The sequence below is a fragment of the Pinus tabuliformis genome, chromosome 7, assembly GCF_031772625.1.
Source record: "Pinus tabuliformis cultivar Carrire ecotype Pingquan chromosome 7, CPIR1, whole genome shotgun sequence".
Lineage (NCBI taxonomy): Eukaryota > Viridiplantae > Streptophyta > Pinopsida > Pinales > Pinaceae > Pinus > Pinus tabuliformis.
Genome location: NC_142293.1, coordinates 312,606,441 through 312,629,284, shown reverse-complemented (window position 1 = coordinate 312,629,284; position 22,844 = coordinate 312,606,441). Strand labels below are relative to the sequence as shown.

Here is a 22,844-nt window from a genome sequence, read left to right as displayed (position 1 = left end):
AGGCCATGAAGACACCTTCTGCAAAATACCCATAAAAATAGCCCTTTTTCCATTGGCGCAGTTCCACTGTGTATCACTCGCGCCAATGGGGGAAATCCTCCAAAGAGGACGCGTCAGCTAGCGCTCTGTCTCAGAGTCGCACTCGCGCCAGCCAAGTTGGGTAAAGTTTTTAACAAACAAACTTACGAAGGTTCTTCCTAACCCACTCATGAACTGAATCTATATTGAATTGGGTCAGTTTGGCTTTGAATCTCCATAGGAGGGAAGTAGTTCTCCACCTCTCATGGAAGCTTCTTAGTGATAAAGCCAATCCCATGAATCTTGTGGATGGCCCTAACTCCTTCTCCTCTATCTATAAAAGCTTGTCCTTTTGCTTTTGACAAGTTAGAGTCTCCAAGTTCCAAATTCTAAGTCTCAAAGTCTGAGAATTGCCAAGTTCATGCTACAAGGAGCCTTATTCATTCCCATGAGGCTAAATCTTAAGTGAGGAGATTCTTATCCAAGTGACCAAGGAGAGAGAGGCTTGTTCCCCATTCCCAACAAGCTTTGCAAGGCATGTGTTGCTGATCACCTAGCCAAAGGAGGATTTGACGTCAGAACTATGGTTGTATTCTTCTTTGTTGTTTATCAATAATAGACGACTATCATTATGGTTCCACTCTTATTGTCTTTGTAATGATGATTGAGTTATATCCTTTCTGGCTGATATATAGTTGCATCTATTGGCTTTTATGCTTGTGTTTGTGTCGTTCTTTTCATGTGCAGGTGTCCGTTCACGAGGATCGTGGGGATTATGACCAGCCGGAGCAAAGGAACGGGAGCGACGACTCTTCTACAAGTACTAGCGTTGGAATCCAGGTAGGCCCTCATCATCGGTCTTTGATTTGCAATTAGGAACCTGCGTGTTAGCATTGTTTGATTGTTGCTAGACCCCATTTGGGCTAGTAGGGATCGCCTCTTTCCGCAGAGGGGATTTACCTCCACAACAACTGTAACTAGAGGTTGACCCTAGATTTGACCCCCAGCATTCCACTGATTACCAACTTGTCCTGTAGGAGCAACATATGGTTGTTGAAAATTATGATAAGGGTTGTTGAAATTTTGGTATGGGGCAAATTGAGTTTGCCCTTGGGACTGCTGAAAACCATAAGGCGGCTGGGCTCCAAACTAAGCCTGGGGACCAGGCTGCGTTTGATAAGTAGGTTGGGTTTGGGATCCAACCTGAGTTTGGAGACCGGATTGGGTCTGGAGCCCAGACTGGGGCTAAAAACTAGGTGGAGCTTGAGAAGCAACGAGCATTTGAGTGCCCGGTTGAGCAGGCCCAGATGGATGTCCTTGGGAAAACTGAGGCTGAGCCATCTGGCTAGAAGGTTGGCCCGGTTGAGGTTGAGGTTGACCCATTTGCCCAGAAGTTTGAACTTGCTGGGTATTGGGTTGACCTTGCGCAACCGAAGGTTGTCCAGACTGACCAGATGGTTGAGTAGGCTGAACAATTGGTTGGCCTTGTTGAATTTGAGGCTGACCAACTTGTCCAGAAGGGTGACCTTGCTGGGTACCAGGTTGGCCTTGTTGGATGTAAGGTTGTCCTGGGTTGCCAGAAGGTTGCCCAAAGTATGTGAAAGAGGAACCACTAAAGGCCGAAGGTTGTCCCTGGATGGGTTGTCCTTGTGGGCCGACAGGTTGCCCTGGATAAGGTTTCCCGTAATACGGTTGTCCGTAAGACGGCTGCCCGTAAGACGGCTGCCCGTAAGACGGTTGACCTTGATAGGGTGGACCTTGAAAATTTGAAGATTGTGCTTGGCCACCATGATAAGTGGTGGTACCCCAAGCAACAGATAACGGAACCGAAACCTCAACCGCAGGTTGAGATGCTATGGGTCCAGGGTGGTAAATATGGGCTCCTCGAGAATCATAATAATGAAACGAATTTTGTGGATCCGGATTTTGAAGAGCTTGGAAATATTGATCATATGCCCCCCCTGCTGGAATGGAACCAGAAGAAGGTGGGGCACTAAGGTTAACAACCCCAGATGTGGATGCCAACGGGCCACTATTTGGAGGACCAGCTGAAGGTCCGACAACAGTGGTCACAACTGAAGATGCAGTGACGGAACTAACAATGGGGGCTGAGGAAGCCACACAAACAATGGGAATAGTCGGAACAAATGTGACAGTTACATTGTGAATCTGGGGAGTAAAAGGTTCCGAAGTCGGAGTGATAGTACAAGACCACATGGAACTCGTAAGGGGAGACCTAGAACCTATGATATCAGCCAGAGCATTATAACGTAGAGGCAATGTGATACCAAGAGGGGTGACACGGAAGGGTGAAGTTTCTATAGGTATAGGTATTTCGCCACTTGCCATAAAGGTCTGTTCACTCGTGACGGGGTTCGTTACATCCATGTCAAAGGAATACATTGGGACCAAAACACCAAGTGGAGTAATGGGAAAGTCTTCTTCAAAAGGCTCCTAGATGGGGTTTCAATGAATATTGTAAGACTTGTCTTCCGGAGCGTGAGAGTTAAAAGGTTGGATACTCGGAATGACAGGAAGAGTATCACTAACAACCGGTACCTCAGGAGCGACAGAAGATGGAGATCCTTGGTAAATTGGAACGGGAGATGGGATCGGTGATTCCGCCAGGATGATTTAACTCAAAAACCCTAGGGAAAACTAATCGAGTAAGGAAGACAACCGTATGCAAACTAAAACGCAACAAGATCTAACAGGGCAAGTGTGAACGTGGCCAAATAAATTTTAAGACACAGGAACATAACTTGACCTTTTCATATTTAGAGAGTCGAGAAAAGGATTACAAGATGACTCTAGTCGCCTTCGAAAATTTAATGACCCTGAAAGGACAAGTGCTCAGATGGACATTTTCTTTTAAGGAGTCTGAAAAGTAACGAAAGTGACTACTCTGGAGAAACTAGGCGAAAGGTTTACCAAATAACCTGTAACACTGGATATACACCTTGGTGATCATATGAAAACCAAGGACTTTCCGTACGGCAGTCAATCTTCCCGTACGCCCAACTCGCCAAGTCTTCATTGGCGAATCATTCACCGTGCACGCCCGTTCAAGACTTCGCCTGAACCACCGTTCACAAACTCGTGTCATTTTCCCGGACGCCCTACGGCGCCCTTGAACGACCTCGAACAGTCCTGCCCGAACACCCTTCAACGACTCTGCAAAAACGCCCTCGAACGACCTCAAACGACCTTTCCCAAATGCCTTTGAACGACTTTCTGAATGATGCCCTCGAACAAATTTCCTGCACGACGCCCTCGAATTTCTGAATGAACGCCCTCGAACAACCTCCTGCACGAACGCCTTCGAATGACATGTTTCGGCTCGGGTGCTTCGGCCCTGCACTCATCTGCCTGCACCTTCGCCCGGATTTCAAACCAGCTCGCACTTCTTCCCTTCGTCCTTCCTTGAATGCTCTGAACTTCTGTGTTTCTACTTGATGCCTTGAATGACCTCCACTTCCATCCTATTTATATCTTTCATCGCCATGGTTGCCTCACGTCGGCTTGCCCAGGCGACCTCCATTCAGCCCACTGTTTGGAAATTTTAACACGTCGGCCCATATGTTGGACACCCCCACTCGGGACCGCCTAACCTTATAAACCTACGTTCCTCCTCCACACTTAGCCAATTTTGCATATAGCCTCGTACGTTCAGCTCTGCAGCTCGTGGGCGTTACATCACCCATCCCAGTACTACTCTATCCCAAGCGTGCTTAACTACGGAGTTCTGATGGGATCTAGTGCGTTAACGCTGGTATGATCACACCCACAAAGATCTTGCCCCATCCCCCTCTTCAAGGGAGACCGCCGAGCCACAAGGCCCATTCGTGGCCCTCGATCCGAAGCGGTGCAGCGCAGGAGCTCACCCTCTTCCCAGACTTTGGCGTTGCCTCCCGCCACAAGGGGAGTTGGTGAACCAGGGGGGAAGAGAGAGAGAAGAAAGAGGCGTAAGTTCCGTGACAACCGACGATGCTGCGTAGAGCTCACGCGGCCTTTCCGTGAATGATCCATGGTTCTTCCAAAGCTAAAACTCCTACAAAAGTGTGCACGATTTAAATCTCTCACCTCCTCTCCTTGAGTCATATTTGCTACAGTGATGCAAATGGTCCTAGATTCATCGCCGACTACTAGAATGCGTCGCCTTCGTTGCAATGTAATCTCGCTCGCGACTCCCGACTAGGATGATAAATCGGAGCCACGCTCTCGAATTTCCCCTGCAACAACCTTAAGCGCGTTATTGTTTCCCTCAGTTAGGCCCCCCCCCTTAATGCTCCAGCGATCTCTTCGTTCGCGAGATTCCATTATAAATCGATATATAAGTAGCCCCACGCCGCAAAAACGACATAAACGCGCAACACAATCCAATTTGCCACCAAGCGCGCCTATCCGCGGAGTTGTGCATGAACTCCGGCGCGATCGCGCCCGTGAGGATCACTTCCACTGGCTTCGCCGAGCCGCACAAAAAGGGGGGAGGGTGCAACACTAGGACTTCCCAAGAGGTCACCCATCCTAGTACTACTCTAGCCCAAGCACGCTTAACTACAGAGTTCTAATGGGATCCGATGTATTAATGCTGGTATGATCGCACCCACAAAGATCTCGCCCCCTCCCCCTCTTCAACGGACACCGCCGAGCCACGGGGCCCTCGATCCGAAGCGGTTCGGCGCAGGGGCTCGCCCTCTTCCCCGACTCGGCGGCGCCTCCCGCCCCACAGGGAGTCGGCGAACCGGGGGGGAGAGAGAGAGAGAAGAAAAAGGCATAAGTTCCGCGACCGCCGACGACGCCGCGTGGAGATCACGCTGTCTTTTCGTGAATGATCCACGGTTCTTCCAAAGCTCTAACTCCTACAAAAGTGTGCATGATTTAAACCTCCTACCCACTCTCCTCGTGTCATATTCGCTGCGGCGATGCGAACGGTCCTAGATTCATCGCCCACTGCCACAATGCGTTACCTTCGTTGCATTGTAATCCCTTTCACCACTCCCAACTAGGATGATAAATAGGAGCCACGCTCTCGAATCTCCCCTGGAGCAACCTTAAGTGCGTCACCGTTTCCCTCAGTTAGGCCCCCCCCCTTAATGCTCCAGCGATCTCTTCGTTCGCGGGGTTCCATTATAAATCGATATACAAGTAGCCCCACGCCGTAAAAATGACATAAACGCCCAACATAATCCAATTTGCCGCCAAGTGCACCTATCTGTGGAGTTCTGCATGAACGCCGGCGTGATCGCGCCCGCAAGGATCACTTCCACTGGCTCCACCAAGGTGCACAAAAAGGGGGGAGGGTGCAACACTAGGACTTCCCGGGAGGTCACCCATCCCAGTACTACTCTATCCCAAGCGTGCTTAACTACGGAGTTCTGATGGGACCCATGCATTGACGTTGGTATGATCACACCCACAAAGATCTCACCCCCTCCCCCTCAAGGGAGACCGCAGAGCCATGAGGCCCATCCGAAGCAGCGCGACACAGGAGCTCGCCCTCTTCCCCGACTCGGCGGCGCCTCCCGCCCCGCGGGGAGCCAGCGGACGAACCGGACGGGCGAAAATGGAGAGAGAGAGAGAGAAGGAAAAGGCGTAAGTTCCGCGACCACCGGCGACGCTGCGTGGAGCTCGCGCGGCCTTTCCGCGAACGATCCGCGGTTCTTCCAAAACTCGAACTGCTACAGAAGTTTGCACGATTTAAATCTCTCGCATACTCTCTCGTTTCATATTTGCTACAGCGATGCGAACGGTCCTAGATTCATCGCCCACTGCCGCAATGCGTCGCCTCCGTTGCGCTGTGATCCCGCTCGCGACTTCCGACCGGGATGATAAATCGGTGCCCCGTTCTCGAACTTCCCTTGGAGCAGTCTCGAGCGAGTCGCCGTTTCCCTCAGCTACGCTCCCCCCTGCCCCCCTAATGCTCCAGCGACCTCTTCGTTCGCGGGATCCCATTATAAATCGATATACAAGTAGCCCCACGCCGCAAAAACGAAATAAACGCGCAACACAATCCAATTTTCCGCCAAGCGCACCTATCCGCGGATTTCCGCATTAACGCCAACGCGATCGCACCCGCGAGGATCACTTCCACTGGCTCTGCCAAGCTGCACAAAAAGGGGGGAGGGTGCAACACTAGGACTTCCCGGGAGGTCACCCATCCCAGTACTACTCTAGCCCAAGCGCGCTTAACTGCGGAGTTCTGATGGGATCCGGTGCATTAACGCTGGTATGATCGCACCCGCAAAGATCTCGCCCCCTCCCCCTCTTCAAGGGAGACCGCCGAGCCATGGGGCCCATCCGTGGCCCTCGATCCGAAGCGGCTCGGCGCAGGAGCTCGCCCTCTTCCCCGACTTTGGCAACGCCTCCCGCCCTGTAGGGATGATCTGATAATCACCCTATGAGTGACCTCAGCTGAAGATTTATTAAACAAAAGGTATTACACACCCATGTGCTGGTGTGTGTGTTCTATGTTATTGAAACAACGGATCGATCAGATTGCTAATACACAGAAAATAAATGGAAAGACAGCAGAGAAATACAGTAAGCAACACAAAGACACAAGCAATTCTTAATAAGGAGTTCACCCTATTCTCCAGGGCTACATCTCCGGTCCAACTTCAGTGGTGGCCTTGTTTTTAATGTGTCTTTTAGCAGAGAAATTACAATACAGGGACTCAATATGAGTTCTCTTGAAGCATATTTTGCTTGGCAGGGTGGTTCTTGGATTCCCCAAGCCACTCGAAGACTCTTGTTCTTCCTACCAGCTCTGTGACCCTCAGTCTACAGTGGAAAGAGCCAATTGTGATGCTCAATCCAGACAGATTCCTCTATGGGAAGGCTTGAATCTTCAAGCTCTCTGGTGCTCGATGCTGCCTGTGGTCAGCTCGGCCCTCCATCTCCTCTGCTTGAATTTACTGCTCTCTGTGCTCAGTCCTCCTCTCAGGATTTACTGTCCACTGTCTCTCTTGGTCCCTTAGACTCTTCTCTCTTTCTCAATTCAACTGTCTCTGTTCATGGCTTTAGCCATTCGATCTCCATGCCTGTTTAGTTCCTCTCCTGCCTATGTCGATTCTCCTTCCACCTGTGTGCTTGGAGTTCCCTGTTCGGCGTCAGCATGAACGCTCGGGAAGTAGCCACGTGTCTCCATCAGAATAGCGCCAGCCTATTCGTCGATTCGTTTCTTCAGTTATGTTGTGGATACGTTCTTCCTCCACCGTGGCGGTCAACGGATTCCAAATCCCCTTAAATCGCGGCTTAATTCCCTGTCGATTCCGCTTCTGTCTATCGGGCGCAATCTCAGTTGTCTGATCTGGGCTCCTCCAAATCCAACATCATACACAAGTCAAGTGTGGTTGACTTGCTTGACCGATAACGCGCAATCACGGTGGCTTTTCTCTCTCCTCCACTTCCACGGGTCGATCGCTGAGTGGGATCGATCCGCTCTCCTCCAAAACCTCTTACCGTTCAAGGGCGCCCCGATCAAAATCGTTGGTATCTAGGTTGTGGGTCCCACCTTTGTACATTGGTGCTTTTCGTTTCTCTGCCCACGGTCCTCTGGCTCCCAACGTGACCAAGGGCTTAAGGCTCCTCCATTTCAGCCCTGTTTGCCCAGCGATGCGTGATTAGCGCTAGGCGCTAATCGCACATCGAAAATCAACACCTTTTCCCATTTCGGGGTTCCCAGGGACTACATCGACCTCCTGCACAGTCTCCATGGGCCTCGGTCAGCGCGCTTTGACCGGGGTCCTCGTCGTTCCACGTTGGCTGCCATGGCCACTGGTTCAGGGTGTTTTCGATTACTGTTTTGGATTTTATTCGAGATTTTTTCGACTTGATTTAGTCACAGTTCTTTGACAGTTGTTTATGGATCTGATTCGGATCACAACCTCCCTACTAAAAAGCTTTTGGACCACCAAAAGTTGGTTTTCTTCAAGCATCGACTAAGTGAGGAAACTGTTGTCTCACTTGTCCAATCTCAATCCACTTCGCACTGCTCGGCTTCGAACCTTTAAGCCCAATCCTGAGGTATTCCACCTATCCACTGCACGTCGTCCTTACCTTCCTGTCCAGCACTGTATCTTCCTGCAACTCATTAAGATATTCAGGTAGCATGTCATCAACAGAAGGCAATTGACTCTGCTCTTCAGGGTCCTCAATCATTGAAGGTTCAAACAACCTCAAGCAATCTGCGTTCACGACTGAGTAGATGTGCATGTAAGCTAGCAAATCAAGGGGAAAAGCATTTTCACCAATCTTGTCAAGTATCCTAAAGGGTCCATACCTGATAGGTTTTATCTTCTTATCTTCACCTTGCATCCTGTCCTTGCTGATATACAGCTAGACTTGGTCTCCAACTTGAAAACTATGCTCCATCCGATGCTTATCATGCCTAGCCTTGTACTTGGCCTGGCTCTTTTCCAGCTGTTCCTATACTGCCTGGTGGATCTCCTGGATCTGTTCAATGAACCTAGTTGCCCTGTCCACATCACTGTGTCCATCAACCATGGTATCTTTACCAAAGACAAAATCCAAGGGAGACCTTGGTATGAAACCAAAGCAGGTCTCAAAAGGAGATCTCTGGGTAGAAGAGTGTTTGGCTCTATTGTAAGCATGCTGCACATAACACAAGTGTTCATCCCAAAGCTTAGGGTGTTTTCTACAATATCCTCTCAGTAACTAGATCACTGTCCTGTGAACTACTTCTGTCTGGCCATCTGTTTATGGATGAAAAGTTGTTGTTGTGAAGGTAAATCCTCTCTGCGGACAGAGGCAATCCCTACTAGCCCAAATGGGGTCTAGCAACAATCAAACAACGCTAACACGCAGGTTCCTAATTGCAAATCAAAGACCGATGATGAGGGCCTACCTGGATTCCAATGCTAATATTTGTAGAAGAGTTGTTGCTCCCGTTCCTTTACTCCAGCCGGTCACAATCCCCACGATCCTCGTGAACGGACACCTGCACATGCAAAGAACGACACAAATACAAGCATAAAATCCAATAGATGCAACTGTATATCAGTCAGAAAGGATATAACTCAATCATCATTACAAAGACAATAAGAGTGGAACCATAATGATAGTCGTCTATTATTAATAAACAACAAACAAGAATACAACCATAGTTCTGACGTCAAATCCTCGTTTGGCTGGGTGATCAGCAACACATGCCTTGCAAAGCTTGTTGGGAATGGGGAACAAGCCTCTCTCTCCTTGGTCACTTGGATAAGAATCTCCTCACTTAAGATTTAGCCTCATGGGAATGAATAAGGCTCCTTGTAGCATGAACTTAGCAATTCTCAGACTTTGAGACTTAGAATTTGGAACTTGGAGACTCTAACTTGTCAAAGGTAAAAGGACAAGCTTTTATAGATAGAGGAGAAGGAGTTAGGGTCATCCACAAGATTCATGGGATTGGCTTTATCACTAAGAAGCTTCCATGAGAGGTGGAGAACTACTTCCCTCCTATGGAGATTCGAAGCCAAACTGGCCCAACTCAATATAGATTCAGTTCATGAGTGGGTTAGGAAGAACCTTCGTAAGTTGGTTTGTTAAAAACTTTACTCAACTGCGCTGGCGCGAGTGAGACTCTGAGGCAGAGCACCAGCTAGCGCGCCCTCTTTGGACGATTTCCCCCATTTGCGCGAGTGATCACAGTGGAACCGCACCAATGGAAAAAGGGTTATTTTTATGGGTATTTTGCAGAAGGTGTCTTCAGGTCATATGAAGTACATACTCAAGGGGATACAATGCAAGTGTTTTCAAGTTATGTCACTTCTCACAGGTCCCGGAATAAGTCCTCCAATGTGCGGGAGAAGGGGTAACAGGGACGGTGACAAATTACTGTGTAACAGATGCCCCCTAAAGCATGAAGCCCGAGAGAGAGAGAGGGGTGAAATGCTTTACAAGAACATGGCCAACTGAAAACACTGCCACCAGAGAACCTGCATGAAGAAGTACAACTGATATCTCAAGTACATGATGTATGTGGTATGGGCGCAGCCATCCATAGCAGAGTACATAAAAATCCAGATCCAAGGTATGGGCGCAGCCATCTAGTAAGGATCGATAAGTAGACTCAGGCATGGTCGCAGCCATCCAGATAATGAGTCATGTAATGATCATAATAATCCACAAAATCGCAACCTGGATCTCAACAGACAAAATCCAGGGTCTTGCGCTCCATCTCGACTTGAACAAAGTACAAGTTCAAGCATGCGAATATGGGAGTCGAAGTTGAACATGCAAGAACATCGTCTGATTACCAGTCAATGATGAAAACTGTTAACAGACGCGAGAGGTACCACCAATAATGACAATGGTCCTCAAGGTACTATAGGTACAACATACGGCGTGCGAATCAGTGAGCTGGCGTCGAACACCGTTAGAATCATTCGATCGGAGCCCAATGATGAAAGCCTCGCGTCGAACATGAAGAACCTGCCATTGAGGCATGCAGGCTCCAAGGCACCTGAAGGGAGTCTCTAGGTCAACTTCCTGGATAATGAGCTGAAGTCGACAGGAAGTGACCTTGATCGAAGGTGGGCCATAAAGTTTCCCACATCATCGACACGAGACAGAGAAGGATAAGATGTTTTGTGTAAGGTATCAGAGGGAGGTTGAGTATTCTGCAGAGGTCAACTTCTCTTGAACATATTGGCGGCACGACAGTGGACTTGGCAGTATTTGACATCAAATGATCAAGGGTCATGGTGACGAGGTAATGAGCATATGAGAGGTCAAACAGGATAACCCAAACCCACGGAGGCAAGTGTAAAAACAAGATGAGATGTCCCCACCCAGACAAGAAGGCAAACAAGTGCCATGTTCAAGAGCGACATACTACCGACACGACAATGATTGTGGTTCCATTTTTCCCACCATTTCTGGTGAGTACCCCAGTTATTTTTATCAAAAAGCTTAACGCAGATAGCATATGCTTGTAAAGGCATCATTTCGACGGCATCCGATGTCATTAAATTTTTAACGAGTCTGACAAAGGAAAACTCGGCGTCTTTTCATGTTTAGAGAGTTTGAAAAGACAGCAGAAAATAAAACTCCAGGGGTGTCCTTTTTCGTAAAGTTGTGTCTCTCGAGCCCGAAAAAGTATAAAACAATGCTCGAAAGAACCACCCGATCATTACGATCGAGGAGTACTTTGCATGAGTAGTGATTTCGACCTGAAAAAGTAAAAAGCGATCGAAACCACGTCGCTTCGTAACCGTTAACGAACCTGAAACAACAAGGGTCCGACGATCTTTTCGTTTTTACACGGTCGGAAAAGGGTTTAAAGACGACCGCCTATTATTTACGTTTAACGAGTCAAGAGGAATAACTTGGCAATCTTTTCATATTTAGACGGTCAGAAAAGAGCTGAAAGTAGACCTCCATTTTTATTTTCTTTAACGAGTCAAAAAGGGAAAATACTCGGCAATCTTTTCATATTTTACGAGTCAGAAAAGAGCTTAAAGGTGACTCATCCTAGAGGAACGAGTGGTATAAAGGGTAGCAACTGGTTCCGACAATGGTGGAACTGCTCAAAACATGTAATGGTCAAGAGGCTGGCTAACAAAACCACTCATAACTGCGGTCCCTCAGGAAAGGTAAAACAACCAAGTGAAAGCATATGATCGGCCAAAGAGATGGTGGCGATGGAATGAAAACAACCAAGGCTCATCTAGTAGAATTTAGCAGATAAAGACAACAATCACGAGATGTAAAATGGGTATGGGTTCATTTTTACACAAGCTTGAACCATGGAGAACTCTGCTTGGATTCGGTTTCATGTTTACACAAGCTTGAAACGAAAAACTATGCTTGTTATGAGTTCGCATGCCCCCAGGCATAATGACACAAAACGAGGTACATGCCCCCCAAGCTTCATTACATTCAACAAAGTGGATGGAATGAAGGTTCACTTTCGAGATCTTGGAAAGACTCGACTGGTATTTTATGAGATCTTAATCAAAAGACTCGATCAGGAAAGGGAGTTGTTTCATTTTTTAATGAGGTTGACACAGTAAAAGAACTATCCTCATAACCCTTGTTTCATTTTTTTAACGAGATTGACACAAGATCAGGAACTAAGCTCGACGAGACCCAGTTTCATTTTTTAAGGAGCTTGACATATGAAAGTGAACTATGCTCCGACCAGACCAAACCTAGTTTCATTTTTTAAGGAGCTTGACATAGGAAAGTGAACTATGCTCCGACCAGACCTAGTTTCATTTTTTAAGGAGCTTGACACAGGAAAGGAACTATGCTCCGAACAAACTTCATCATAATGAACAGGAAGTCATTGCTTCCAAGGGTGTCACTCCCGGTGGAAAGACAACATCTTGGAAGTTAGGGTCCAATGCCCCCAGGACATCATGCACGACGGCATCATCACTAGATACAGGCATGGGATAAGTAGCCACGTAGTTGACCTGCGGTGGGGCAGACACAACTGGTGGATAAAAACCAGGAGGGGGTGGCAGCTGCGCAGGAGGCACCGGGGGACTAAAGAACGATAATTGATCTATAGTCACGATTCTTCCGTTGTGTGGAAAGCAAACCACACGGAAAAGCGAAGAGACAAGGGCCCCCATGGCATAAACATAGTCACGACCAAGGAGAAGACTGAAATCTAAAGCACCTTGGACAACCAGCACGTCCATATAGACGGTTTTGCCTCCCAAAGTAATAGGAAATTTTGGGAGGACCCCTAGAGGTTGACTGGTTCCCCCATCAAATGCTAACAGATTCTGTGCGACCGGCCCAAGCTGCGGGGAACCTAAAGCTTGCCAAGTAGTGGACGGCATAAGACTGACAGACGCACCTTCATCCAAAATAGTGCCAAGTACTGCCTTATCATAGGCAAGTATTGTAATCTGGAAAGGCACATGCGAGGGAAGGCGGAAAGCAGTCAAGTAATTCCAGTCGAAGGAAGCGACCAAACTACTTGGTGGGGGAATCGTATGATTGCCCCCCTGCGCTACAGGAGACGAAGAAGGACCCTCTTGATCAGCGAGGATAGGAGGGTCATTCTGAGACTCAGGAGAATCTGACGAGACGAGAAGAACATGAGCAGTAGAATCATGATGCTCCTCCGGAACAGAGTAATCAACAGGTTGTGAACCCAAGTCGACACTCTCTCCGACCAATGGTTGGTCTGGAGCAGGCTTGGCACAGCCAGGTTCGGAAGGAGGAGGACAGACAAGAGAAGAATCTAAGTTGATCTCTTTGTCCACAAGGAGGGGGTCAGAAGAGAGCCTCTGATAACCAACAGGAAGTTGGGGTGAAGAAGCTGTAAGACTTTCCAAAACAGCGGAAGCTTTATCCATGAGCGGACAAAGGTGAAGGGGATGATTGCCTTCACATAGTCTACAGGGGATTCGAATCTTCCCTTTCTTCTGAATGTTGTCAGTTGATAGGGTGGCATCGCCATGAGCTTTAAAGGACGATGAGGGACGAGCCAGATTGTGAGACCATACTTCAAGGATCCTGGGAATGCCAGGACAATCACGAAGAAGATGGTCATCCTTGCACAATCTACAAGGAAATTTGACCTTCCGCGAAGGAGCAGAAGGTGGCTCGACTTGAGTTGTACTTTTAACCTCTCGCTTAGGAGACTTCTTCTTCTTCTTCTTCTTCTTCTTAGCCACCTGGTTACTTGAATCCAGACTTTCACCAGGCGAAGTAGAAGATGAAGACGCAGAAACCGGTGAAGAAGGGGAGAGGTCCACCTTAGAATCAACATGGTGTTGTTCGGGTGGAGGAACTGATTGACCAGCAGTTGAGACGGTAGGGACCAGAGAGGTTGAGAACAACCAAACAGGCAACCCAACAGTTAACCCAGGAAGGGACAACATTGCCATGTAAGGAGCACCAACATTTCCAAAAGGAGGGAAATGACTAGGATTCCCATCAGAGGGGATGCCTGGGTTGGTAAACTCCGGAAAAGTTGCCATCACAAACGAGAAATAACCCTACTCAAACTAACGCAAACAAGATCTAACTGGGTAAATGTGAATCGTGGCCGAATAAATTTTAAGACGCAAGGACATAACTTGACCTTTTCATTTTTTAAGAGCCGAGAAAAAGACAAAAAGATGACTCTAGTCGCCTTCGAATGTTTCATGATCCCGAAGTGACAAATGCTCAGATGAGCCTTTTCTTTTAGGGAGTCTGAAAAGGATCAAAAGTGACTACTCTGGAGAACTAGGCAAAAGGTTTACCAGACAATCCGTAAAACTGCATATACACCTTGGCAATCATATGAAAACCAAGGACTTTCCGTACGGCAGTCAATCTTCCCGAATGTTGTGTTCGGTGCGTTACGGGTTGTAAGGCGGCAGACACGGCTTCCTATGGATAAAGGATGATAACCTAGTGGGGTCTCCCCATATACTCGATGGTACGTGGGAGCTCAAATCCGTGCTAGACCACTATTGAGTCACGGAAGGAGGAATCACCCAACCTTGAGTGAAACAAAAGTGACTAGGTTTAACGACGCTGGAGCACGTCTCTAGCCTAGACCTCTAAATGTGTGCGTTATGTTCCAATGCGTTGTTAGATTCATTCAATTCATTTTAAAGTTGATCTTGTATTAGGTTTCAGTTTTCAGGCCTTACCGTATGTAATCTCTCAAAATTCCCTAAATGCAAACTATATGCCAAAATATGTCATTTCATTCGATGAATGCTAGTTACGAGAGGGTTTGAGAGCTTTCACGCAAACGAAATGATCACAAAACAACAAAGAACTTCCCTAATGCAGCTAATGGAAATTAACAAACTTTTCTTTAAGATCACTAATCACTAATCAAAATGAAAAGTTCTAATTCTCATTAACTAATACAAAGCAAAAGAGATTTTTTCTTTTATGTTGATGGCAAAATGCACTAAACAAACTTTGAGAAATGATAACAAACAAATTCTACTCAATACAAGCACATTCAGATCCCTAAATCACCAAGAAAACCTCCAAAGAACAATAAAAGTCCCAAAGAGACCAATGAGTCGTGTAATCTAGGCTCAAAGTGAGACGAAGCAGAATTCAAGTGAAGACAAAGAAAGTCACCCAAATAACGCAACAAAACGATTTACAACCACCAGACAAGTGCAAGGGAGTAATCAAAGAATCTACTGGACCACTGGAAGATCAAAACACCTGAGGAAGGCTCGACACACAAAGCCACTAGATGCCCTAGGGCTAGAAATGTGAAATCGATAGAAAAAAAGCAAACACCCAAAGGGTAAAGATCAAAGCCAGTCAAATCACACTCCAACACACTCAAGTAGTCTAAAAAAGGTACCCAGAACAAAACTAAGCTCATAGGGCTCACTGCCAAGCAAACTTCAAAATTTCCCAGGCCTGGCGCGATTGTCAGGCGGAAACTCGCACCTTTCAGGTATTGGCGCGGGTTGTCAATGTGCAACGTGCGCCAACTAGCACGACTGTAACACTATAAAAGAGCGCCAGCCGAGTTTGCTATGGAAAAATAAAAAACAAACGAGCCAAAACTAAGTCAATAGTACCCAGGTACACCAAGGGGCAAGAAGCAACACAGGGACTCAACCTAGAAAGCTAGTCAAGCAGGAGAAACCAAGAAACAACCAAGAAACAAGGCAAGTTCCAAGCCGTTCAGCTCGTAAACCAAACCGGAAATGGACTGAAGTGGTGTTGATCTACTTTGCTAATGCAGAGCAATAGCGTTTCGAAGGCTATCTGGCCGTACTTCAGGCTCCGTCCAAAGCTTACAAATCAAACAACAAGACAAAACAATCAACAAGACAAAAATCCAACTCCCCAGCGGAGTCGCCAAATTGTTGTGGAGGTATATCCCCTCTGCAGACAAAGGCGATCCCTACTAGCCCAAATGGGGTCTAGCAACAATCAAACAAACGCTAACACGTAGGTTCCTAATTGCAAATCAAAGACCGATGATGAGGGCCTACCTGGATTCCAACGCTAGTACTTGTAGAAGAGTCGTCGCTTCCGTTCCTTTGCTTCGGTTGGTCACAATCCCCATGATCCTCGTGAATGGACACCTGCACATGCAAAGAACGTCACAAATACAAGCATAAAATCCAATAGATGCAACTATATATCAGTCAGAAAGGATATAACTCAATCATCATTACAAAGACAATAAGAATGGAACCATAATGATAGTCGTCTATTATTGATAAACAACAAAGAAGAATACAACCATAGTTCTGACGTCAAATCCTCCTTTGGCTGGGTGATCAGCAACACATGCCTTGCAAAGCTTGTTGGGAATGGGGAACAAGCCTCTCTCTCCTTGGTTACTTGGAAAAGAATCTCCTCACTTAAGATTTAGCCTCATGGGAATGAATAAGGCTCCTTGTAGCATGAACTTGGCAAATCTCATACTTTGGGACTTAGAATTTGGGAACTTGGAGACTAACTTGTCAAAGGCAAAAGGACAAGCTTTTATAGATAGAGGAGAAGGAGTTAGGGTCATCCACAAGATTCATGGGATTGGCTTTATCAATAAGAAGCTTCCATGAGTGGTGGAGAACTACTTCCCTCCTATGGAAATTCTAAGCCCAACTGAACTAACTCAAGATGCAATCAGTTCATGAATAGGTTAGGAAGAACCTTCGTAAGTTTGTTTGTTAAAAACTTTACCCAACTGGGCTGGCGCGACTGCGACTCTGAGACCGAGCGCCAGCTGGCGCGCCCTCTTTGGAGGATTTCCCCTATTGGCGCGAGTGATACACAGTGTAACCGCGCCAATGGAAAAAGGGCTATTTTTATGGGTATTTTGCAGAAGGTGTCTTCAGGGCATATGAAGTACATACTCAAGGGGATACAATGCAAGTGTTTTCAGGTTATGTCACTTCTCACAGGTCCCGGAATAAGTCCTCCAATGTGCGGAAAAAGGGGTAACAGGGATGGTGACAAATTACTGTGTAACAGTTGTGCTTTTCTTTAATCTGGTGTCCATTAGTTCCCACAGACTGGACCAAAACTTTCCCACAAATCGGGTGTCTCGATTAGATATAATAGAAGTGGGTAATCCAAAATGAACCCATACATGTTCAAAGAATAATTTTGCAGTTTGTTCAGCTGTAATCTGTTTACTACAGGGTATCAAAATACACATTTTGCTAAACCTATCCACAACAACATATAGATAATCATGACCTTTCCTAGATTTAGGCAGTCCTCCAACAAAATCCATGGAAATGCTTTCCCAAGGGTGAGAAGGAACTGGCAATGGAGTGTACAAGCCTAGTTTTCTGTTGTTGGGCTTGCTTTTAGCACACATAGCACACCCCTTTACATATATAGAAACTGTCTCACTCATTCTTGGCCAATAGCAGAACCTTTGCAGCTGTGCAACTGTTTTACTTACCCCAAAGTGACCTGATATCAGAGAAGTGCGTGCTTCCCTAATTTTCTTTGCTCTCTCAATTTGTGGAATGTAGAGTTTCCCACAATGATATAAGAGTCGGTCCTTCACATGATAGTCCAATTCTTCTACTCTTTTGCCTTGACTGAAAGTTGCATATACATCTTTAAAGTCCATATCCTGAGCATATTGTTCTATGTAGCTTTCATGCAGCACAAAATTATGCTTAAGTATGGTAGATGCATTTATAATGGGTCTAGATAACATGTCTGCAACCTTGTTATGTATGCCCTTTTTATATCCGATGACCAAATGAAACTGTTGTAGAAAACCCATCCATCTATAATTCTTGATTGTTGCAACTTAGTTTGGGAGTGTAGGTATTGAAGTGGTTGATGATCAGTATGTATTACTATTTCTTTGCCCATTAAGTAATGTTTCCACTTTTTCACACTCTGAACTAATGCATACAATTCCTTATCATATGTAGGATAGTTGACTACTGTAGGATTAAAAGTCTCATAATGATAACATATGGGTTTACCGTGCTGTGTCAACACTGCTCCCATGGCATAGTCACTAGCATCAGTTTGGATCTCAAATGGTCTTTGTAGATCTGGCAGTGCTAGTACAGGTGTTGTACTAATTTTTTCTTTCAAGGTGTCGAAGGCTTTCTGCTGTTTGCCTCCCCACTGAAACACCTTGTTCAATCCTGTCAAAGCATGTAAGGGAGCTGCAATTGAGGAAAAATTTGAAATGAACTTCCTCCAATATTGTGCTGCTCCTAAGAAGCTTCTCACTTCTGTAGCAGACTTGGGTTTAGGCCAGTTTACAATGACTGCCACTTTAGAGGGATCTATTTTCAATTCACCTCCCCCTACTATATGACCCAAATAATTTAGAGAGGTTTTTCCAAATTCACATTTGGAGAGTTTAACATAAAGTTTTTCTCTTTTCAAAACATCTAATGTCTGCTTAACATGCTTTAAATGTTCTTCCCGCGTTTCACTAAAAATCATAATGTCATCCCAATACACAATAACAAAATCATCAAGAAAAGGTCTGAGTACATCATTCATTAATCTCATGAAAGTAGCAGGGGCATTGGTCAAGCCAAAAGGCATAACCAGCCATTCATACAATCCTTGCTTTGTTTTGAAAGCAGTCTTCCATGCATCTTGCTCTGCAACTCTGAACTGATGGTATCCACTGTGCAAATCCAGCTTGGTGAAATAAACAACTTCCTTCAATTGATCTAAAAGATCATCTATGCGAGGAAGGGGATAACGATTTTTTATTTTTATTTTATTCAGTGCTCGATAATTAATGCACATTCTCCACGAGCCATGTTTCTTTCTCACCAAAACGATTGGTGACCCACATGGTGATGTGTTAGGCCTGATGAACCCTTTCTCGAGCAACTCCTGCACCTGCTTCTTGATTTCAACATTCTCTAAAGCAGATAACCAGTACATCCCAATGTTAGGCAAAGGAACATATTGCTGCAAAATAATATCATGTACTATTCCCTTTTTGGGTGGCAGACCTTGAGGTTCTTGAAACAAGACATCATACTCTGAAACAATATTTTCTATATCAGCTTGCTGATCAGAATTACAGCCCTCAAATACATTGGTTTTATCAGTTTTCTTTTCCTTTACAACCATTAGTAAGAACTGTTTGCATGAATTTATCATTCTTTTCATCTGTCCTAAATTTATGAGAGTATAATTATTCTTGAGCTTATGAGCTCTTACAAAGTATTCGATTCCATCTTTAACAAGTAGATACTTGTTCTCGGCTCTATAGAAAATAGCCTTTCTATCATACAAGTAAGGACTTCCTAAAACAATTCCACATATATCCAAAGGAATTACATCTAACTCAACCTCATCTACAAATGCTGACCCAAAAGAAAACTTGAGTTTGCATTGTCTAGTCACTTGTAGTTGTGCTTTATCATTCAACCATCCTAATGGGTATGGCTTCTTATGAGGTGTAGTTGCTAATCCCAATTTCTTTACAATTTCTTCAGAAATCAGATTTACTTGTGAGCCACTATCAAACAAAGTATCAATCTTTTGATTTTTGGAAACAACTTGAATATGGAAAAGCTCATGCCTTTTTCTCTCATGTTCTTCATCAATGACAGATTGAGCAGAATTACTAGTAGATGCTTCAGAATTCTTACCTTTTATACCTGTGGCTGCAATGATTGTTTCATCTCCCGAGTCTGACCCCAAATCTTTTTGAATAGCTGCAACAGTCTTATTCTTCTTGCCCTCGGACTTTTTAGGTCTCAGCTCTGGATGCATAATCCAACAGTGCTCATCATCATGCCCCTCCTTTTTATAGTGAGTGCATGAAGTTTTACCTTTCTATGCAGTGTTATCCTTCCTTGCTTTCCACTTCTGCTTTCTTTTCTCCTTATTCTTGCTTACAGTGGGTTGGGATGGTCCCCCAACTTTTGGATTTCCATTCTTTCCTCTAGCTTCTAGATGAGTAGCTTGTACAGATACCTCATCTATACTAGTGGGATTAAACATGAGGATGGTATGCCTCATGTAGCTGTGTATACCACCAATGTACTTCAAAAGAGTTTCTGTTGAGTCTAATGAAATACCAAACATCAATGCTCTCTTTCGAAACTCTTGAGTATACCCTTGTACACTTTGCCCTTTCAACTGTCGAATAGTTTGCCAACTCATCATGGCTTGTTGCATGTAGGCCAATGGATAGAACTGCTTTTTTATTGCAGTAACAAATTCACTCCAGACAGAGATGGTCTTACCATGCTTCCTCATATCAACTTGGGTTCTGCCTTCCCACCAAACCAAGGCAGTGCCCCCTAGGCGAAGGCTTGCCAGCTGAATCTTGCTCTTGTCTGAGTCTATATTTTGTACTCTGCAATACACATCAATTTGTCTAATCCAATTGTCCAACTTTTCAACATTTAGCTCTCCATCATATATAGGCAAATTAAATTTAACATCTAAATTAATCAAAGATGCTTTCTTATTATGCACAGGGATACTAGGAGGTGTAGGGAAGATTTCTTCTTTTCCCTTTCCTTTGGAGTGGTCATGGGAATGAGATTCATCTTCTTCTTTATCTTGCTTAGAGCCTGATGAATCTTCACCCTTATGCTTTCTAAAGTCCCTATACATTTCTTCTACCATAGACTTTATAGCTAGGAAACTTTCTATGAATTGAAGGTCTAGCCCCATAGAACCTTCTTCTGACATTGTCTTCCGAGAATAGACTCTCCCAATTTCCAGATTAGTTTCCACCAACTCTCCTTCTCCTAATTTTAGCTTTGATCTAGTGAGCATTCACAGCTAAACCAACACAAGCTTGTCTAACCTTACAGCCTAGAACTCTGATACCACTTGATCGGATAATCACCCTATGAGGGACCTCAGCTGAAGATTTATTAAACAAAAGGTATTACAGACCCATGTGTTGGTGTGTGTGTTCTATGTTATTGAAACAACGGATCGATCAGATTTCCAATACACAGAAAATAAATGGAAATACAGCATAGAAATACAGTAAGCAACACAAAGACACAAGCAGTTTTTAATAAGGAGTTCACCCTATTCTCCAGGGCTACGTCTCTGGTCCATCTTCAGTGGTGGCCTTGTTTTTATTGTGTCTTTCAGCAGAGAAATTACAATACAGGGACTCAATATGAGTTCTCCTGAAGCAGATTTTACTTGGCAGGGTGGTTCTTGGATTCCCCAAGCCACTCAGAGTTCACATACTCTTGTTGTTCCTACCAGCTCTGTGACCCTCGGTCTACAGTGGAAAGAGCCAACTGTGATGCTCAATCTGGACAGATTCCTCTATGGGAAGGCTTGAATCTTCAAGCTCTCTGGTGCTCGATGCTGCCTGTGGTCAGCTCGGCCCTCTGTATCCTTTGCTTGGCTTTACTGCTCTCTATGCTCAGTCCTTCTCTCAGGGTTTACTATCCACTGTCTCTCTTGGTCGCTTGGACTCTTCTCTCTTTCTCAATTCAACTGTCTATGTTCATGGCTTTAGCCATTCGATCTCCATGCCTGTTCGATTCCTCTCCCGCCTGCGTTGATTCTCCTTCTGCTTGTGTGCATGGAGTTCCCTGTTCGGTGTCAACGTGAACACTCGAGAAGTAGCCATGTGTCTCCATCAGAATAGCGCCAGCCTATTCGTCGATTCATTTCTTTGATTATGTCATGGATACGTTCTTGCTCCACCGTGGTGGTCAACGGATTCCAAATCCCCTTAAATCGCGGCTTAATTCCTTGTCGATTTCGCTTCTGTCTATCGGGCGCAATCTCAGCCGTCCGATCTGGGCTCCTCCAGATCCAACGTCATACGCATGTTGAGCGCGGTTGACTTGCTCGACCGATAACGCGTGATCACAGCGGTTTTTCTCTCACCTCCACTGCCACGCGTCGATCGCTGAGTGGGATCGCTCCGCTCTCCTCCAAAACCTCTTACCATTCAAGGGCGCCCCGATCAAAACCACCGGTTTCCAGGTCGTGGGTCCCACCTTCGTACGTTGGCGCTTTTCGTTTCTCCGCCCATGGTCCTCTGGCTCCCAACGTGACCAAGGGCTTAAGGCTCCTCCGTTTTGGCCCTATTTGCCCGCCTAGCACGGCGCTAATCGCGCATCGAAAATCAACTCCTTTTCCCATTCCGGTGTTCCCAGGGGCTACATCGACCTCCTGCGCAGTCTCCATGGGCCTCAGTCAGCGTGCGTTGAGCGGGGTCCTCGTCGTTCCATGCCGGCTGCCATGGCCACTGGTTCAAGGTGTTTTCAATTGTTGTTTTGGATTTCATTCGAGATTTGTTTGACTTGATTTATTCACAGTTCTTTGACAGTCGTTTATGGATCCGATTCGGATCAGGGGAGCCAGAAAATCGGGGGGGAAGAGAGAAGAAAAAGGTGCAAGTTTCACAACCAGCGTGGACGCTACGTGGAGCTCGCACGGGCTTTCCATGAACGATCCACGATTCTTCCAAAACTCGAACTCCTACAAAAGTGTGCATGATTTAAACCTCTCGCCTACTCCCCTCATGTCATATTTGCTACAACGATGCGAACGGTCCTAGATTCATCACCCACTGCCACAATGCGTTGCCTTCGTTGCGCTGTAATCCCACTCGCGACTCCCGACTAGGATGATAAATCGGAGCCACGCTCTCGAATTTCCCCTGGAGCAACCTTAAGCACGTCACTGTTTCCCTCAGTTAGGCCCTTCCTTCCCCCTTAATGCTTGAGCGATCTCTTCATTCGTGGGGTTCCATTATAAATCAATACACAAGTAGCCCCACGCCGCAAAAACGACATAAACCCACAACACAATCCAATTTTCCACCAAGCGTGCCTATCCGTGGAGTTCCGCATGAACGTCGGCGTGATCGCGCCCGCAAGGATCACTTCCACTGGCTCCGTTGAGCCGCACAAAAAGGGGGG

The 22,844-nt window shown here is 45.9% G+C and overlaps 2 non-coding genes and 1 pseudogene across 2 annotated transcripts; all 3 read right to left on the bottom strand.

The window, feature by feature from the left end:
- Positions 1 to 4,507: 4,507 nt before the first annotated feature.
- On the bottom strand, positions 4,508 to 4,626 carry LOC149247126 (5S ribosomal RNA). Its single transcript, XR_016267473.1, has one exon. It is a non-coding gene; the product is annotated as a 5S ribosomal RNA (ribosomal RNA).
- A 692-nt stretch (positions 4,627 to 5,318) lies between these two features.
- Positions 5,319 to 5,436, bottom strand: LOC149247125 (5S ribosomal RNA; annotated as a pseudogene).
- Positions 5,437 to 6,142: 706 nt separating this feature from the next.
- LOC149247124 (5S ribosomal RNA) lies at positions 6,143 to 6,261 on the bottom strand. The gene has a single exon (XR_016267385.1). It is a non-coding gene; the product is annotated as a 5S ribosomal RNA (ribosomal RNA).
- Positions 6,262 to 22,844: the final 16,583 nt, after the last annotated feature.